Source organism: Oenanthe melanoleuca, chromosome 4 (genome assembly GCF_029582105.1).
Source record: "Oenanthe melanoleuca isolate GR-GAL-2019-014 chromosome 4, OMel1.0, whole genome shotgun sequence".
NCBI lineage: Eukaryota > Metazoa > Chordata > Aves > Passeriformes > Muscicapidae > Oenanthe > Oenanthe melanoleuca.
In genome coordinates this window covers 60,157,367-60,167,043 of record NC_079337.1, presented here as the reverse complement: position 1 = coordinate 60,167,043, position 9,677 = coordinate 60,157,367, and positions in this window count along the sequence as shown.

Here is a 9,677-nt window from a genome sequence, read left to right as displayed (position 1 = left end):
TTTAGCAGAGGAAAAAAATAACCACAGTGTGAGGGAACTTTACTGTTTCAGGCCATTTTTAATCTAAAGTTAGAGCAGAATCCTAGAAAGCCAATTGATTGCTTCAGAGCAGTAAGAGCTACTTTATTCAAGCAATCAGCCCTGCAATAAATGTGTTCAGTTTTTAAGAGCTTGTAATTTAACCTTACCAAGGGCAGAAAAACAAACATCTCTGATTTCTGTGAGAGTTTCCAGGACGTTTCACACACAGACCATTCATTAATGCTTCACAAATGCTATCAAATGAAATATTGTTCCACATGCTGTAGCAAGATCTCTCCAGAAGAGATGCTAAAAATGGGAATTGTGGCTCCCAAAAGGATGAGCAGAAGGAGGATTACTGTCACTCTACAGGGCAGCCAGGCTGTGGTCAGGGCATGGATCTTCAAAGCTCTAGTGGAGGTTCTGGAGGGTGTTGATGGGTAGGGAAGAGAGGGACTGTGACCCTTCCTTTGGGAGAAGGATGTTAAAGGCACTGATACAGAGGATGTAGGGAGCCCTCTCTGATATCAAAAGCATGAGGAGATAAGCTGAAAAATGATCTGAAACAGGATCTGCAGAGGAATACAGCCAAATGCAAGCACAGCCAGCATGGATGGAGGTGGCAGATGCCAAAGTCCTCCATCCCCTGTGCCATGCACAGAACAACTTCTCTAATGAGCCAAGAGAGAGGGCAGTGCACACACACCTGTTTGTATTTGATCTTTCCATTCTCTTGCACACATTTTAGAGTTCAGCCACTTCCCTAGAAAGCTTAAAAAAATCAGGGGTAATTTCTACCCATCCAAACAGATAATTACATGTCATGATTTTCAAGTCAATGTTACAATTGTTTTTCTTTGTAAGGGAGACTAGGATATGACTCATTTTGTTTGAACTTGTGGAGCCTGCAACACTATGAAAGCCACTGTACAAAAGTGAAGAGATAACTGCATCTTCTGTCTGGTAAATTGTACATAAACACATGCTTTTTGAAGGAAGGTTTTACAAGAAACATCATTGTTACTCAATTAAATTTTGAAGAAAAAGAATCATTTATCACAGGTATTTATGACCTACAAATTCAAGCTTGGTTTCAACCTATGCAGTACATAAATCAAGATTATACTCTTTCTTTTCCAATAGGCCTGATCTGAGCATCTGGACAGCCAATTTCTTTTTATGGTGTTCTGTGTGATAAAGCAGGAAATCTTCAGGATTCCTTTTAGCCATAATATGTTGACCTGTTTTTTTAAAATGTGGCATTTTTTTCTTTGCTTATTATTCACTGAAGAAAAAATGGTTCACTAATCTAAAATAATCTAAAACTAATCTTGTAACAGGCACTGTTGCACTTATCTCAGGGTTCAACATCATGAACTTTTTCAGACATCTATGCTAAAATTATTAATTATAACATATTTGAAGCAAATTTTGGTATAGCAAGTGTTTGGGTTTTTTTAAAATAATACTATTTCCTGAAAGTCCTAAATAATTTTAGAAGCAATGCTAAGCCTATTCTGCACTGTTTGTTCTGCATTGTTATTCTTTCATGGTAATCTCCAAGTACAAGTCTGGATGTCACCTGATATGCTTCAGTTCCAAAGCCAGGTGAATAAAAGGCTGCCCTTGGTTCAGCTTCCTTCTCTGTTTTAGAGAAGAATTGGCTGCATGTTTCCCAGATGAGTGCCCTAATCTCTGGGCTGTGGGTTCACTCCCATTCTGTTCTTCCCCAGCCAATTTAATTGTTGATTGTTGACAAAATGCCATTATTTTATGCATCCAGGGCATGAGGGAATACTACCCCAGATGAAGTGGTGGCCTTCTGACTAAAGTATTCCCAGTGGGGGTGTGGGTTCACTTCCCCCAGGCAGGGGAGGAAACTGAGCAAAGGCTTCATTTCAGCCAAAATTATTCAGAGAATTCCACCCACATTTGCAAATATAGGATTCAACAAAATCATTTCCCTCCTTTCTGCTCCATTACCACAAGGTGCTGTGAGAACATCTTTTCAAACCCTTTCTCGTCCCACACTGCACGCCAGGAGTTGAGTAATGCCACTCCAGATGAGTGTCATGCAGGCAGAGCACCTTTCTTTCCCTGCTGATGCTGCCTCTGGTGACAAGAAATCACTCAATAGTGTGATGGGTGGCTGCAGCCTTCTCAAAAAATTAATTTCTAATCAGTGATATAGCTACCATAAGTGTTGAGAGGACATTTCTGAGTGAATAATAAATGGATTAAATTTACCTGGGCATTAAGCAGTGATGGACAATCTATTTTTTAAGAAACATAAACATAACAGAAATATGTAATTAAATTCAGTCACTACTCTGAGAGATTTGTCAGTCTTAATGTTAATATATTAAATAATTATTTACATCTTCATTGTAAGCTCTTAAATCCCCAAATTACTGCATTAGTTTGTTTGCACAGCAGTGTTTTGCTGTTGAGGCAAGCAATGCTGCTAGGAAGTTTCTGGAGCCACAACTGATGTCAGTGTGAATAAGATGTTAAAAAGGTAACTTTATACTGGAAAACATTTACCTGATAGATTTAGCTTCACATCCATGTTCTCATTCTGTTTTTCACAGAAACTCTCAAGAAAATTGTCAGTGTTAATATAAAATATTCCTCCAACTGGGATAATAAAGCTTCTAATTATACCATGCTAAGCCTCTGCAATTACTTCTTGCTGGTATAAGGGACAGTCTATACAACTGAGAGTAATGAAAAACTGCTTCCCCAAAGACACTGTGGTTACAAGCTCTGCTCAGGGGATTCATGTTGTAGTGGTTGATAGCTGGGCATGCTGTTGCACAGCAGTGCATGTGGAATATCTCCACCCACAGCAGTGCAGATGTTTATCTGCAGAACTGTTTATGACACAAAATGGACTAGGTTGATCAGGTAAATAACAACACTTTCTAACACTAACAGAACCTGCAGACCCCTCTAAGCTGAGTGCTTCTTTAATCTTCCTCTCCTCAGATAATGCAAAGTATTACAACCAACAGAAATCAGTAAACCAGCAACTAATTTTGAAATTATTGCCATTTATGCCTTTCTCTACTCAGCAGATACAGCACACTAGAAAAAGAGTTTCCTTTAATCCCTCAGTATCTCTATCAGCACAGGAAGCTATAAAAAAATCACTATTGAGATCTATTCAAGGTTCATTTCTCGAGTCCAGCTTGACCAAATATCTCTAAAGTTGGTATCTAGTTGGCAATCACTCAGTTTGAGCCAGTCCACCTGGGCTGCACTGACTTTTAACTATGGTCTCTCCCTTACTTAAATGAAAGCAAGGCATGGCTTTCAAAAACATGAAATATTATATGGCAAGTACTCCTGTCTGTCAAAGCAGCTGCAGTCATAATTGTTTTCTGTTCTGTGTCTGTGTTGTATATCAGATGGGATCATAGTTCAGGGTGGCATGAGCAGCTTTTAAGCTTGCTGTTTTGTTATTTTCTAGGCTTTTTTTTTAAAGGAGAAAACATAAGAAAATTATTTTTTTCATTCAGTCTTTTATTTCCTCAGAAAAATGTCAGCAGAGACAGCTGTCATTTCACCCAGTGAACACACTGTATCAGATAGGAGACTGTCTAAGGGAGGACAAACTGGCCCCAGGGTAAAGAGAGTCTTTACTCATTGCCCCTTCTCAGGTCTAGGCAAAATTTTGGGAAGACAGTAAGTTGCTGTGCCTAGATACTTTGAGGGGTATTTCTTGCCCACAAAAGGGTCTCAGAGGGGTATGAACCACTATAGTACACACTGCAAATAACATTCAGTATTGCAGTAAAATAACACCTGTAACTGGAGCACATTCTAGAAAATATTAAAGACCCATTATTAACCTGGCAGGTGTGATTGTGGTTCAAATAGAAAGGTTCTGATGAACACAGTATAGGTTGGGAACTTCTTTACAAGAAGTGCACAGGGCATAGAGGTATCCTTTCCAGATTATTATATGTCAATCCTCAGAGGGAATCTCTTGTTCTCAGCATTGCCATGTTCAAAACCATAAACTTAGTCACTGCACAGAATACAAAAAAGTTCTGAATATTCTATATGCTCAGTAAACCCTGCCTCTGCTATCAAAAGCAAAAACTGAAATAAAACAAAGTAGTATCTTACTCCAGATCCAATCAAGCACATTTAAAATAAAGCTCAGTGACACCTTTCCTCAATTACATCTAGTCAGGACCTTAAAATTGTCTGAATCTAAGAACTGCATATAAAATATTGAAAAGCTGTACTTTATCCTGCTTTCCTCCTAATCTCAAATGGCACTGATGCAATAAAAATTAAAAATGCTCCCTGATCTTGTTCATTTATTCCTTTCAAAAGTATGCTTTATTGATTGCATAATTTTGCAACATATTTAGATGTATTTATGCATTGCTCTATAGCAAGGTGTGGAGTTGACGTAAATACAAGATCCAAAAGACTTCTTTCTCTGTCTAATACTCTTGAACATCATTGAATTATTTGAATGAAAAATAAATGTATCTAAGTGGTATTTGCACCATGGTGAAGTCCTACAGCTTCTTGGCGTAAGATTCACAAATTAAATGCAAAAAAGACAAAACTGATGAAGAGCCTGTTGCATTTCATGTTCATGAATGTTAACAAACATACTGTGTAGGAGATGAGGAACAGACTGCAAAAAACCTGCTCTACTCACTAAACTCAAAAAAAAAAAAAAAAAAAAGAAAGAAAGCACACTTTTCAGAAACTCTGTCAATTTATAGCAAGCAAATGGGATCTGCTTGAAACATTCTTTATGTGGACTTATTCTGTGATTGTTGCAGAGGGCTTGGACCAGATAACCTCTAAAAGGTCCCTTCCAACCCAAGCTATTCTATAATTACCACACAGAAGTAGGGTCTGCTAGTTAAGCACTCCTTCTTTCCCCCTGTGAAGAAAAGATAATACAGAATACAGAAGTCTGGTCCAGATGAAGCCCAAATCCACGTATCACCACGTTTGTCCGCGCAGGAGCTCTGTGAATGTGTGTGAGCTCTGCTCTCCATGCAGCTCCTGCCACACCACAGTGCCCCAGGGCTTCCTGCAGGCTCCCAAAGGCTCTGCCCTGTCCCAGCAGCTGCACACCAGCATCCCTGCTCCCAGCTCTGCAGCACTTCATGCTCCAATTACCTGTGCTGTGAGGCTCCCACTCTGTGAGTGGGTGGATCGAGCACTGAGGAGAGAAAGTCGTGCGTGTTCAGAAAGTTCCAGCGCTCCCCCTGAGCCCTTCCTGCGAGGAAGTGTCTCCTATTTAAATATCAGACAGTAATAGCAGGGAGGTGTTCCATGTGCAAAATGCCACCAGAAGTCAAGATCTATTTTGGACTAAAGAAATTATGGGTTGTCTTCAGCAGGTAGACAAAGACAAATTCGTACAGCTCCACTAAGCCCAAAATATACATTAAGAAATTAAAACTATATTGTCTTGGAAAGCAGCTCGATACTGACTTTGAAAAGGTTTTGCCACTCAGACAATGCTGAGCCACTCAAGTTTGGAGAAGGAGACAAGTTAATGTAAAACTAAATAAGGAAATAGAACAAGTCTGGCTCTCAGTTCAATAAAACTTAATTTGCAGCATATTTTCCAAGTTTTTTGCATTAAACAGTCAAAGCAGAGTTTGCTGTTGATATTAAAGCTACCTGAATGCAAATGAGGAACAGCATCATTTTATGACTTTTTTCTGTGTTTTTATTTTGTGGGAGAAAAAACCTGCTTTTAATACAATTTCACAGTTAATCTCTTCTGTAAACAGCTAGTCAGAAATAGATTAAATACATTACACAAATATTTTCAGACCGTTCCTGCTTCCAGGTTATGGTTTAGCAACTCCTTGCACATCCTGCAGGAGCCAGAGGCTGACATGCACCATCTCTGGTTTTCCCAGGGTCTCCAGGTGAGTACAGGAAAAGGTTCCAGCTGCCCTCTGAGGATGCAGACTACTGAGTAATAATTCTCTCCAACAGAGCTAAGCAATCTCCATTAACTTCTAGCTTTCTCTTTCTTGCCAGGTTATGTCTGAAGTTCATGTGTTTCTCAAAGACATAAATAAAGGACAACCAGTATTTTTAGGCTGAGTATCAAACCCCAAACCAATTAGTTGTATAAACAGACTAGCTTAGCTTTATTTCATGAAGCAGAATAGTAGAAATTTAAATATATTTCCTGTCATAAAAAAGGACCTTTTAGATTGCAATGCTGCTTTGTGAACACACTGTGAGAGATTGAACAAGACAGTACAATTATTTATATGTCAACTTTTTTACTTACAACTTCAATATTAAAACATGAATGTAGATACTTCATCTGCATTTAAAATAATTTACTCTGGGGCTTTGGTGACTCTAACTGCAAATTTAAGTCAATCACAATATGTGGGTTTTAGATGAATTAGGAAAATCATTATGTTACAAGCTGGTGTAGGATACAACATTCCTTGTCATGAGCTTTAACACTCTCTGTGCTCACCACCTCCCAGGACACACAAAATCCTCACACATCTGTTAATCCTGACTGATCCATACTTTCATGCAAGTGATATCTGTACTGCAGGGAGCTCTGGGGAGTACTACAGCTCACCCTGCCTGCTCCACACATGCAGATGAATCCACAGATTTTGCAAAAGCACACAGTGAGTTCAGCACAAGAAAGCCAAGTTGCAAATGTCACACTTCAGAGTCACTTTAATCACACCAAGGCAACTTGTTAAAGAGTCAATGATGAAAGAAATACCTGATCAATACTCAATAGGGAAACCTTGTTATGGCAATTTTTATAGACCTGGGCAAATTTTCTTTGACAATCTCTTTGTATGCATGCTGTAATTCTTCTTGGTACGAAAACTCCTTTTTTAGGAATAACAAAGGAAGAGATCAATCATTTTCAAAGTATCTTAGAACTATTCCCTAGCAGCATGATAGATTTTTCTCCCATGTGCTCAGGATCCAATTACATCTCCACCAGCTGACATCAGCACTTTGGATATACATACATGTCATGCTATGCTGCAATGATTTTGGGAGCTGGTTTTGAACAAAGAAGTGTTTTACAGTATATTGCTTAGAACTGTCTGGGATTATTTTGATGGATGTTTACATGAATATAAGGAGATAATTGGAAAGAATCTAGCTGAAACAAATAAATGTGAGGTTCTTCAAATGTGTAGCCTCCAAATTCAGTTTGAAGAGTGAGATGTTTCTGAAACATGTGCTCACTCCCACTCACCTCACAGCGACGTTAATCAGCGCCTCTATCCCAGCTGACAGCAGCCAAACAGTCTCAATTGCAAACCACCCCCAATTATATTAACAGAAACATGAGTAATCCATACCAAGGAATGAATATGAGTCAGTAATGATGTGAAATTATACAGTGCCTCCCTAAAATAGTGACCTTTAGTTCACAAACTAAGTTTGCTACCACCATTATAGTTTTGTTTTAAATCCACAGAGCTGTTGCTATAGTTTAGCCTTGTCATCCAAGACAGTGCCTGACTATCTCAGTGTCACAAAAGCCAAAGCCAGCAGATCCCTATTTTTGTCCAGAGGATTGGATCTTACTAGGCACTAAATTTTTTTACTTGGTGATCACAGACTGGGACACAGCAGTGTATAAACATCTGAAAGCAACACCTTCTCTTCTGTAATTCTCACTCGCATGAATTGGTTTTACTCTCACATACAAACACCATTAACCATTGCCAAGGCTGGAGAAAAGCAGGGTGGAGGTATCTAACTGACTGCTCCATATTTTGAGAATGCTCTTGAGTCAATGTCTACAATGTGCCATGCTAGACCTAGAATCACAACATCTAATTCCTTTTGGAAATCCATCAAATTCCATTTTAAAATATTAAGGATTATTCTTTTACTACAATACTACAAAAAATGAAAGAAACTTTCCTGTTTATTCATGGCACATTTGCACTTATTTCTTCTTGAAATGACATCTGAAAATACATATGGGTCTATTCCATGGTAGTTATTGCAATCTACTGAGTTAATCTGTAGGATTAATGTCTCAGAATGCAACCTGAAATTCTGATTTTCTTTTCAGTGTTCCAGATCTCACAGGGAGCTATTTTATTTTTGTACAATTTTTTCTTCTCTTGTTTTTTCCTTTTTCAATTGTCTACTGATTGATAAAATCTCAATTTTTGTTACCACTATATTTTGCAAGTGCACACCTAGAATTTTAGTGATAATATCAAATAAGCTCCTTCATATTTCATGCATCCTTCCATTAACTGCCATTTCCCTTTCCAGTCTGTTCCTTTCCAATTCAACACCCCATTCATCATACCCAAAATATCTGGTGAAAGATTCTAAACTTGTTGCTCTAATCTGTTTTATATAATCATATCAAAAAGGTGTAAGTAACAAATTTTTAACATCTGCAGAAGAAAATGAGTTAGGACAAATTTCAAGCAACACTGAGATTGGAGAAACACAATAATTCATGCAAACATCCCATGAATGAACAAATTTGCAATCCTAGCAGCGGAATTGCTCTGAAACACTGGATATTAAAATATCATCATGAAAGCTGTTGAAGACTTCTGTAATCCCTACCAATTGACAACCATGCCATGTACCTACACAGACACAAACAAAACAATGGAAAGCTTTGGTAATGGAGAAAAAGAAATGCCAAACCCTGTGAGTGGTGTACGTGGATTATAGCACTAGGATTTGTGGCATCACTCAGACTCTCTCTGTGAAATACACTGGTTTACTCACACTGCTTGTAAGCCACGAGTCCCTGCTCTCCCTCCATCCTGAAGGGTCTGGCTCAGTGACTGCTTTAGAAACACACCCTGGCTGCTCCTAACCCATTCCTCCTTTGAAGCTTCCAGGCATCACCCTGCTGTGCTGGACTGCAAGGCCATGAGGAAGAAGAGAAAGCAAAAGTTTTAGTGATGCAGAATTTGCTGCAAAATGACTAATTCAGATTACAAGATGTATAATAACAGAAATATTTTCAAAAATAGCCTGCCATACTGAGAGATGTCTTTACTGCACTATTGCTGTAATAATTCACAGGTTTTATACTTCATCTTCTGTCCCAGTATCTGAAGTTCTGCCTCCAGAAAGCTCCTAAACTCATCCCAGTTTTTTATATTCTGCAGATGGAAAACTAAAATCACTTCTGAAAAATCTGAAAAAGGCACTTCATATTGCTAAGAAATTATTCTATTAAATTCCTTTATAGATATTGTACACGTATATCATTTTTATGAGCAGAAACTATAATATATTACCATTTCTCTCAATAAAATGATCATTACTCTATAATAGGAATTCTTGCATATGACTGGAAGAAGGTTTTTTATTGAGAGGATTTTTAACAGCTGACTCAATCAACATATTAATGAAATTTAAATGGCAGTCATTTCATCCAAGGGCAACATATAATTATGTGTTAATTGGAATGAGAGGTTTCATTTTCCTTTTTCATTAATGGTTCTTAATTCTCAATTAAAACTTAGGTCAACTTGGATACAACAATGCCTTATCAGTTTGAAAACTTACTTGTTTTAAAGGTATCAATATGAAACATGAAGCATACTTGTAAGTACCTAGGTCCCCTCTATTTCTTCATTTTGAAGTACCTTTTTTCCTAATATTCCATT